The sequence below is a fragment of the Eptatretus burgeri genome, chromosome 2 (assembly GCF_056783735.1).
Source record: "Eptatretus burgeri isolate ZD-2024b chromosome 2, Ebu_testis_v1, whole genome shotgun sequence".
NCBI classification, from domain to species: Eukaryota; Metazoa; Chordata; class Myxini; order Myxiniformes; family Myxinidae; genus Eptatretus; species Eptatretus burgeri.
The window spans coordinates 73,512,091-73,519,786 of NC_140962.1; the positions used below are offsets into that span (position 1 = coordinate 73,512,091).

Sequence of the window (7,696 nt, forward strand, 5' to 3'; positions counted from 1 at the left end):
AAGGAAAAAGAAAGCCACCCTCATAGGCGAGGAGGCAGACAGGTCCATAGACCAAATGGATGTGGATCCTGGAGGATCAGCCAGGTCCACGATACCGGGGAGGTCTTACCCGCGTCCTCGTGACGTGATGGTGGGCAAGCCGCAATGTTCGCGCCGCTGCGCCCCGACTCCGTGCCCTGGCGTGGTCGGCGAGTCCTCTCCGGCGTGCTCCGCGCGAGCAGTCCCGTTGGCACTACGTTTAGGGTGGGGGAGGAACGGGGGCCCCCTCAGCACTATCTCAACGCGAATGGGGGGGGGAATCGTTGATGCTGAGGGAGAGGGGTATGGCTGGCCGGCCTGGATCTCACGACGAGTCGAGCGACCCTCACACCGCTACCTCGTCGCCGTCTTCCCTGCAACTCCTCCGCAACTTCTCTCCAAGCTCGACTCACCCTCTCTCAGCTCTGCCCCGCTCTTCTCCCAACTCACGCTCTCCTGTTCCACTCAGCTCCACCAGTTCCACTCTTCTCCGCGCGAGTCGCCTCGCGCTCGTATCTTTATAGGTCTCAGGAGGAGCCGATATGCAAATATGCGGATCAAAACGCGATTGGAGGCGGGGCCACACCACCCTCTGTTCAGCCATTGGTCGGGCAAAAAGGGGCGTGAACCTCCCTTGATCCGCATATTTGCATAAACGGACTTCACATACACGCGCTTGAAGGCGGGGCCAAGCCGCCTCGCGTTCGCCCATTGGACGGAGGGGAAGTGGGCGTGAAGCATTTTGGATCCGAATTTTCCCCTCGGAAAGGCCGCCATTCGCGCTCGCCGCTCGGTGCGTTTGGCACCAATCGCCGAACGGGCCTTCGCAGCCCGACGTTCAGTGTTCACAGGTGGTGCGGTTGTTGGTTGTGAAGGAGAAAGGCGAAGGTGGTGGAGGGTTTTCGGTGGTGGTTTGATGGTTATGGTGTCGTTTGGGAATGGCGGTGAAGCGATGTTTGCGGGATGGAGTTGTGAAGGTAAGGGTAGTGGCTGTTTGCGTTGTTGGCGGCTTAATGTTCGAAAATAATAATAGAGAAAGAAAAAATGACTAACTGAAGGATCGCAGCCCGAATGGATCACATAAATTCCCTCTATACAACGGGTGTGGGCCAACTACACATGTACTTAGAGATAACTCACCTGAGGACTCTTTATGGTGTAATGCGAATTTCCACAGCCGTAACAATATATATATATATATATATATATATATATATATATATATATATATATATATATATATATATATATATATATAAAAATATAAATACAAAAAATATATATAAATATATATCCACACATATAAAAATAAATATCCACATATAAATAATATGAATATATATATATATATATATATATATATATATATATTTAGAATACGTTGGGAGTTTATTTTTTCTGATGGTGATTGAAGCTTGCAACCAGAAAAGAAAACTACACGATGCGTACCTGGAACTGCAATTCTAAAAAGGTACCCCATTTGAAAACAAGATATTTACACGAACCAACAGGCTTGCTCTAACACGAACAAAAACTCTTGTACAAACAACCGAAATCATGTAAAAGCGAAACAGAAAACCAGACTCACCCAGGCCTGTTGCCAACGTTTCTCTATTTGCTTCTTCTTCTTCTTTTTCAACACTTTTTTTTCCCCGTTGTGGCACGTTAATGGCGTCAAGAAGTTCTTGAAACATTTACCTTCGTGCTTTTGTCTTGGAGTTTAATTATCATCCTTGCATAAACGAATATCTACGTACACACCACAGCTTAACCTTTCATTTTACCAATTTTACTTTTTGCGATCGAAACAGAGGGAGATAGGAATACAGCCACGACGAAGCTAACAAATGTATCAACACACCTGAAATGAGAGCGAGAGATGAACCTTCAGAGTTTAGGCTTTATTCCATTTGATTGGAGCCGCTTCTGTGGACACACCAGGAAATACAGGTTCAGCTAGGAGTACATAAGCAGAAACGTATACATGTGCAGTTAACCATTGCAGACTAATCCGCGTAAGCACGGAGTTCGATATAATCTCCATTCTCACCAGTCAATGAGCACCTTCAGTTAACGAGCATCAAGTGGACAGCCGATGTCAATAGCAATGCCCCGGGGACAATCACTCGTGCCGCAGAGAGACATCCCCTTATACGCGAGACGCACAACATGTGATCCCGCGTCATGTCCCTTGATTCACGTTAATTCACCACATTCTCCTCACCTTTAAAATGTAACTAGGGGCCCATCTTACACACCATGATTGCTTTAGCTCCATAGGAGTATACATTTCAAGCAACGCGGACTAATTGATCTACAGGAGCATACATGCCAAGCAGTGATTATTTTGAGTTGTAGGAGCATGGAAATGAGCATCGATATATGATATAATGGGCATATAGGAGCATGAGCAGCGAGAATGCCGATAATCCCCTTTACAGATTGAGTCGTCGAGGGGGCCTTATTCGTCGACCTCTCCGGGAGTAAACGGCAGTTTCACTTGAGGGAGACTCCCGATCCTCTTGGTGAGCCTCGACTTGTGCCGGGGATGACTCCTCGATCGCCCTCGGGGGGAACACGGCAGCCCCGTCGCCTGGCGGAGTTCCTGGGGGGGAAATGTCAGAAGGAGGAGAGCCAGGAGGTGGTGTACCGGCGGGAGGAGTACCGGCGGGAGCCAGATGGCGAACCGACACAGTGGTCTCCCTGCCATCCGGGAGCCTGACATGAGCATACTTTGGATTAGTGTCAATGAGTTCGACCCCCTCCACCAGCGGTTCATACTTGCTTTGTCGTACCGGGCGTTTCATGAACACTGTACCGGGGTGGGTCAGCCAGTTGGGCACCGTTTGACTGTCAACATAACGTCGTTGGTGAGTAAACATACGTTCGTGAGGAGTGGCATTTGTGGACGTGCAGAGCAAAGAGCGTATGGAATTCATTGCGTCAGGAAGAGTAACCTCCCACCGCTCGGGGCCCAGTCCTCTCGATTTCAGCGCCAGAGTTATGGCTTTCCAAATAACTCCATTATACCTTTCCACCTGCCCGTTCCCCTGTGGGTTGTAACCCGTCGTTCGACTAGTTGCTATGCCGAGCTCTAATAGGAATTGTTTTAGCCCGGCCGACATGAAACACGGCCCTCTGTCTGAATGTATGTACGAAGGTCTCCCAAACATAGCGAAGACGTCAGACAGACATTTTACGACAGTGCCCGAGGTCATATCCGAGCACGGAAACGCGAAAGGGAACCTTGAATATTCATCAACAACGGTGAATATGTATCTGTTGTCTGTCTCGGTGGGCAGGGGCCCTTTGAAGTCGATGTTTAGTCTCTCGAAGGGGGAAGTAGCCTTGATCAGTCTGCCAGATGCCGCGCCAAAGAATCTGGGTTTTAGTTCAGCACAAACAGGGCATGAAGCATTCATTTGTTTAATATCTTCAACAGAATAGGGAAGATTTTGTCTGGCAGACGAAATGTGCCATCCTGGTTACCCCTGGGTGGCACAGAGACACATGGAGGTCTTGCAAAGCCTGACTGATTGTTGCCGAACTGTAGACCCGGGAGAAGGTATCTGCAGCAGGGTTTTCCTTCCCGGGCCGGTAAACAATGTCGTACCTGTAGCAGGCTAGGTCTATCCGCCATCTCATAATTTTTTCATTCTTAATTTTCCCGTTATTTTTCCCATCAAACATGAAAGCCACGGATCGTTGGTCCGTAACGAGCGTGAAGTGGTTTCCCAGTAAATAATGTCTCCATTTACGCAGCGCTTCGACGATGGCGTACGCCTCCTTCTCTATTGCCGAGTGTCTCTGCTCGCTTCTAGAGAGAGTTCTCGAGAAGAAAGCGACCGGCCGCCCAGACTGATTAAGTGTTGCAGCTATGGCGTGATCTGAAGCGTCGGTTTCCACCACGAAGGGCACCGAGCTGTCGATCGATAAAACCACGGACTGACTGATATCATCCTTGAGATCGTGGAAAGCTTTCACGACAGCGGCATCTGGTGGAAAGTTTTTGCAATGCACTAGGGGATATATTTTCTCGGAGTATTGCGAAATCCATCTCGCATAGTAAGCGAACATCCCGATCACCCGGCGCATTGTCTGCAAGTCCTGAGGTGGTGGAAGCTCACGGAGCGGGCGCACCGCTCAGGATCAGGCTTAATTGTGCCGTTGGCTATCGTGTAGCCGAGAAGGTCAATTGACCTTGCCGAGAATACGCATTCGTAGTTGAGAGTCAGATTATATTTTCCAGCAATGCTCAAGAATCTGTCCAGATTCCTATCATGTTCCCTCTGATCCCTACCGCACACTGTGACATTATCCACGTAAACAAAAGTGTCTTCGAGGTTTTTCATCTGAGATGATGTCGTCCATAACCCGTTGGAAGCAAGCTACTCCATTCGTGACACCGAATGGTATCCTTCTGAACTGGTAGAGGCGCCGCCCTGCCTGGAATGCAGTGTACGGTTTGTCTTCCTCTCGGATGGGAATTTGATGATAGGCGCTTCGCAAGTCGATGGTACTGAATACCTTATAATTGGCCACGCGTTCGACCATCTCATCTATGCGCGGCAGGGGGTAGGCGTCGAGTTGGGTGAAGCGATTGACCGTTTGGGAATAATCGACAACCATCCGTCTCTTATGGTTCTGACTGCTGGTCACTAACACCTGTGCGCGCCATGGCGAATCGCTCGGTTCTATAATTCCCTCCTCCAGTAATCGCTTGGTTTCTGAAGTGATGAAATTCATGTCAGCAGTGGTATATCGCCGCGATTTGATCGCTATCGGTTTGCAGACCGGCGACAAGTTAGCGAACAGCTGGGGGGACGTCACCTCCGCGGTGGTCAGCGACATGACGCGGGATCACATGTTGTGCGTCTCGCGTATAAGGGGATGTCTCTCTGCGGCACGAGTGATTGTCCCCGGGGCATTGCTATTGACATCGGCTGTCCACTTGATGCTCGTTAACTGAAGGTGCTCATTGACTGGTGAGAATGGAGATTATATCGAACTCCGTGCTTACGCGGATTAGTCTGCAATGGTTAACTGCACATGTATACGTTTCTGCTTATGTACTCCTAGCTGAACCTGTATTTCCTGGTGTGTCCACAGAAGCGGCTCCAATCAAATGGAATAAAGCCTAAACTCTGAAGGTTCATCTCTCGCTCTCATTTCAATTTATTCCATTTGATTTTCTCGGCTCTCTCAACCAAAGATGGACAAGATCTACAAACCAGAGAGGTTCGACGCAGACCCAAACACGACTGACGCAGAAATGAAATGGTCACATTGGTTCTGCTCCTTCTCACACTATCTGACCATCATCGCGGAGGGAGCTGACAAATTTGCCGCTCGTGAATCATGTCTCGCCCAGCGTGTACAGGCTCTTCTCGGGGTGCGACACTTACGAAGCAGCGATTGACGTACTGCAGGCGCTCTACGTGAAGCCCAAGAACGAGGTATACATACGACATCTTCTCAACACACGCAAGCAAGCAGCCGGGAGACAATCGATCAGTTCCTGCAAGCTCTGAATCAGCTGGGAAAAAGAAGGCAGCTTCCGGGCCGTAAGCGCCGAGGAACACCGAAAGGAAGCGACACGGGAGGCATTCATCCAAGGACTCAGATCAGCCCACATACGGCAACGCTTACTAGAGAAAGCGCAACCCACTCTTGACAAGGTAGTCGATCAGGCTCGAGCGATGGATACGGCTCAGCAGCAATCTGAGTCATTTGGGACACCAATGCTGCTCATGAACGCTGCTACGATGGGAACCCAAGGAACCCCACTGGCACAGACACAGCCAGACATGAGGGATGGAGAAACACCCGAGGAGCCGGATACCCAGACCTCGTCAAACTCCTCAGCAACTGCTCCGGTCGGTAAATGCTTCTTTTGTGGGTACAAAAGGCATCCTCGTCAAAAATGTCCAGCCAGAGATGCCACATGCATGAATTGCGACAAGAAAGGGCATTATGCCAGGGTATGTAAATCTACTCTAAGGAGGAATAAACCCACTTCTGCGGCTCTCTACTCGCAAAATAAATTGACTGCAGCCTCTCCGGGGAATCTATCCAAGGCTATCATCAACGTGCGAATTAACGGGCATATGGCTGAGGCTCTGGTTGATACCGGTAGCTCTGAAAGTTTCGTCAACAGCTCGCTAGTGAAGGGCAGGAAATGGGTAATCCACCCGACTGACAATACGGTATGCATGGCCGCCACCTCACTACAATCCCGCGTACGAGGGTACTGCAATGTTGAATTGGACGTAAAAGGGTACACGCATCGGGATGTAAAGGTGCTGGTGCTTCGTGATTTGTGCGCAGACGTAATTCTGGGTCATAATGTCCTCAAGCAGCACACGAGCGTCGAAATACCCTTTGGAGGAAGCAAGCCTCGTCTAATTTTAAATGCGCTGACCACCGCAGAGAGACATCCCCTTATACGCGAGACGCACAACATGTGATCCCGCGTCATGTCCCTTGATTCACGTTAATTCACCACAACACCCTAAGTTCAACAAACTTTTACAAATGACGATGCGTTCTCTTACAAGGAACTCCATTGCAGGGTGAGCATGCGAAATGGTAGCCAACCTTTGGGTGTTTACGGTTTACCTGTGCTCGAACCTTTTAAAATATTGAGCGTCAAGCACGGAAGTAGCAAGTGCCATGATGATCCCCGGACTCCCGCCACTGAAGATGGATGGGGGTTACGGTTTCACCCCTGCTTGTTTGTCTGTGAGCGAGATATCTCAAAAAGTCATTGGTGGATTCTGACGAGCCGAGATGTGCGCCAAAAAAAACGAATCGGTTCGATGTTGGTGAAGATCAGCTGCTTGGACTGCATCATTTTCTGGGGGCGTGGCTGTGTCGCTGATGCAGTGCCCCTGTTACCAATAAGCTGGTGCTCATTTTGCAGACCTCTGAAGGGTGACAGGCTGAGTCAACCCACATGATGCTAATTCAACGATGAAAAAAACAACAGGGGCTTGAATCGTTGACCCTAAGATCTTAAGCGAACCACTGCAACCGATAAGCCAACACCAGGTTTACAAGTTTGTTTTTTTTTGTGATTGTTCACCATTGAGAGACAGTCATGTTCATGCCATTGAAGTTGATAAAGGTTTCAACTTCACCTTCACCAGTGAGGGCCAAAAACGATATACAGTACAGTACAGTACAGTACAGTGTAGCATCATATCTTCAAAAATAATTCCATCAATGTGTGTGTGTGTGTGTGTGTGTGTGTGTGTGTGTGTGTGTGTGTGTGTGTGTGTGTGTGTGTGTGTGTGTGTGTGTGTGTGTGTGTGTGTGTGTGTGTGTGTGTGTGTGTGTGTGTGTGTCCGTGACCGCTGTTTCTCGACAACCGCTGGTCCGATCTAATTGAAACTTGCCAGATATATTGCTGGGGACCTGAGGATGTGCCTTTTCAATGTTTGATATTAATCGGACAAGTGCTTCCCAAGTTATGGGCATTTATTTACCAACCAATGACAAGACACGTTGCTGCGTAGGCCTGGCCGTTGGGGAAGAGAACCTCAGCCGCGTTCCCCCATTACGGGTTACAACGTACGGACTTCCAGATAATGATGACACTGTATTCTAATAATTTCTCGATTTCTTATGCACATTTATAGATAAACACAATGCCCCCAATCCAGTCATCGTTTACGAG

General features: G+C 49.0%; 1 protein-coding gene across 3 annotated transcripts in view; it reads right to left on the minus strand.

Moving 5' to 3' along the window:
* TMEM39A (transmembrane protein 39A) overlaps nt 1–1,745 on the minus strand; it is a 113,588-nt gene extending 111,843 nt beyond the window's left edge. Inside the window, exon 1 of one of the 3 annotated variants that reach the window (XM_085869829.1) lies at nt 1,607–1,745. The gene's annotated coding sequence lies outside the window, so the exon portion shown is untranslated. The remainder of the gene's footprint in view (nt 1–1,606) is intronic. The other 2 variants (XM_085869833.1, XM_085869830.1) reach the window with 2 other exon arrangements.
* Nucleotides 1,746–7,696: the final 5,951 nt, after the last annotated feature.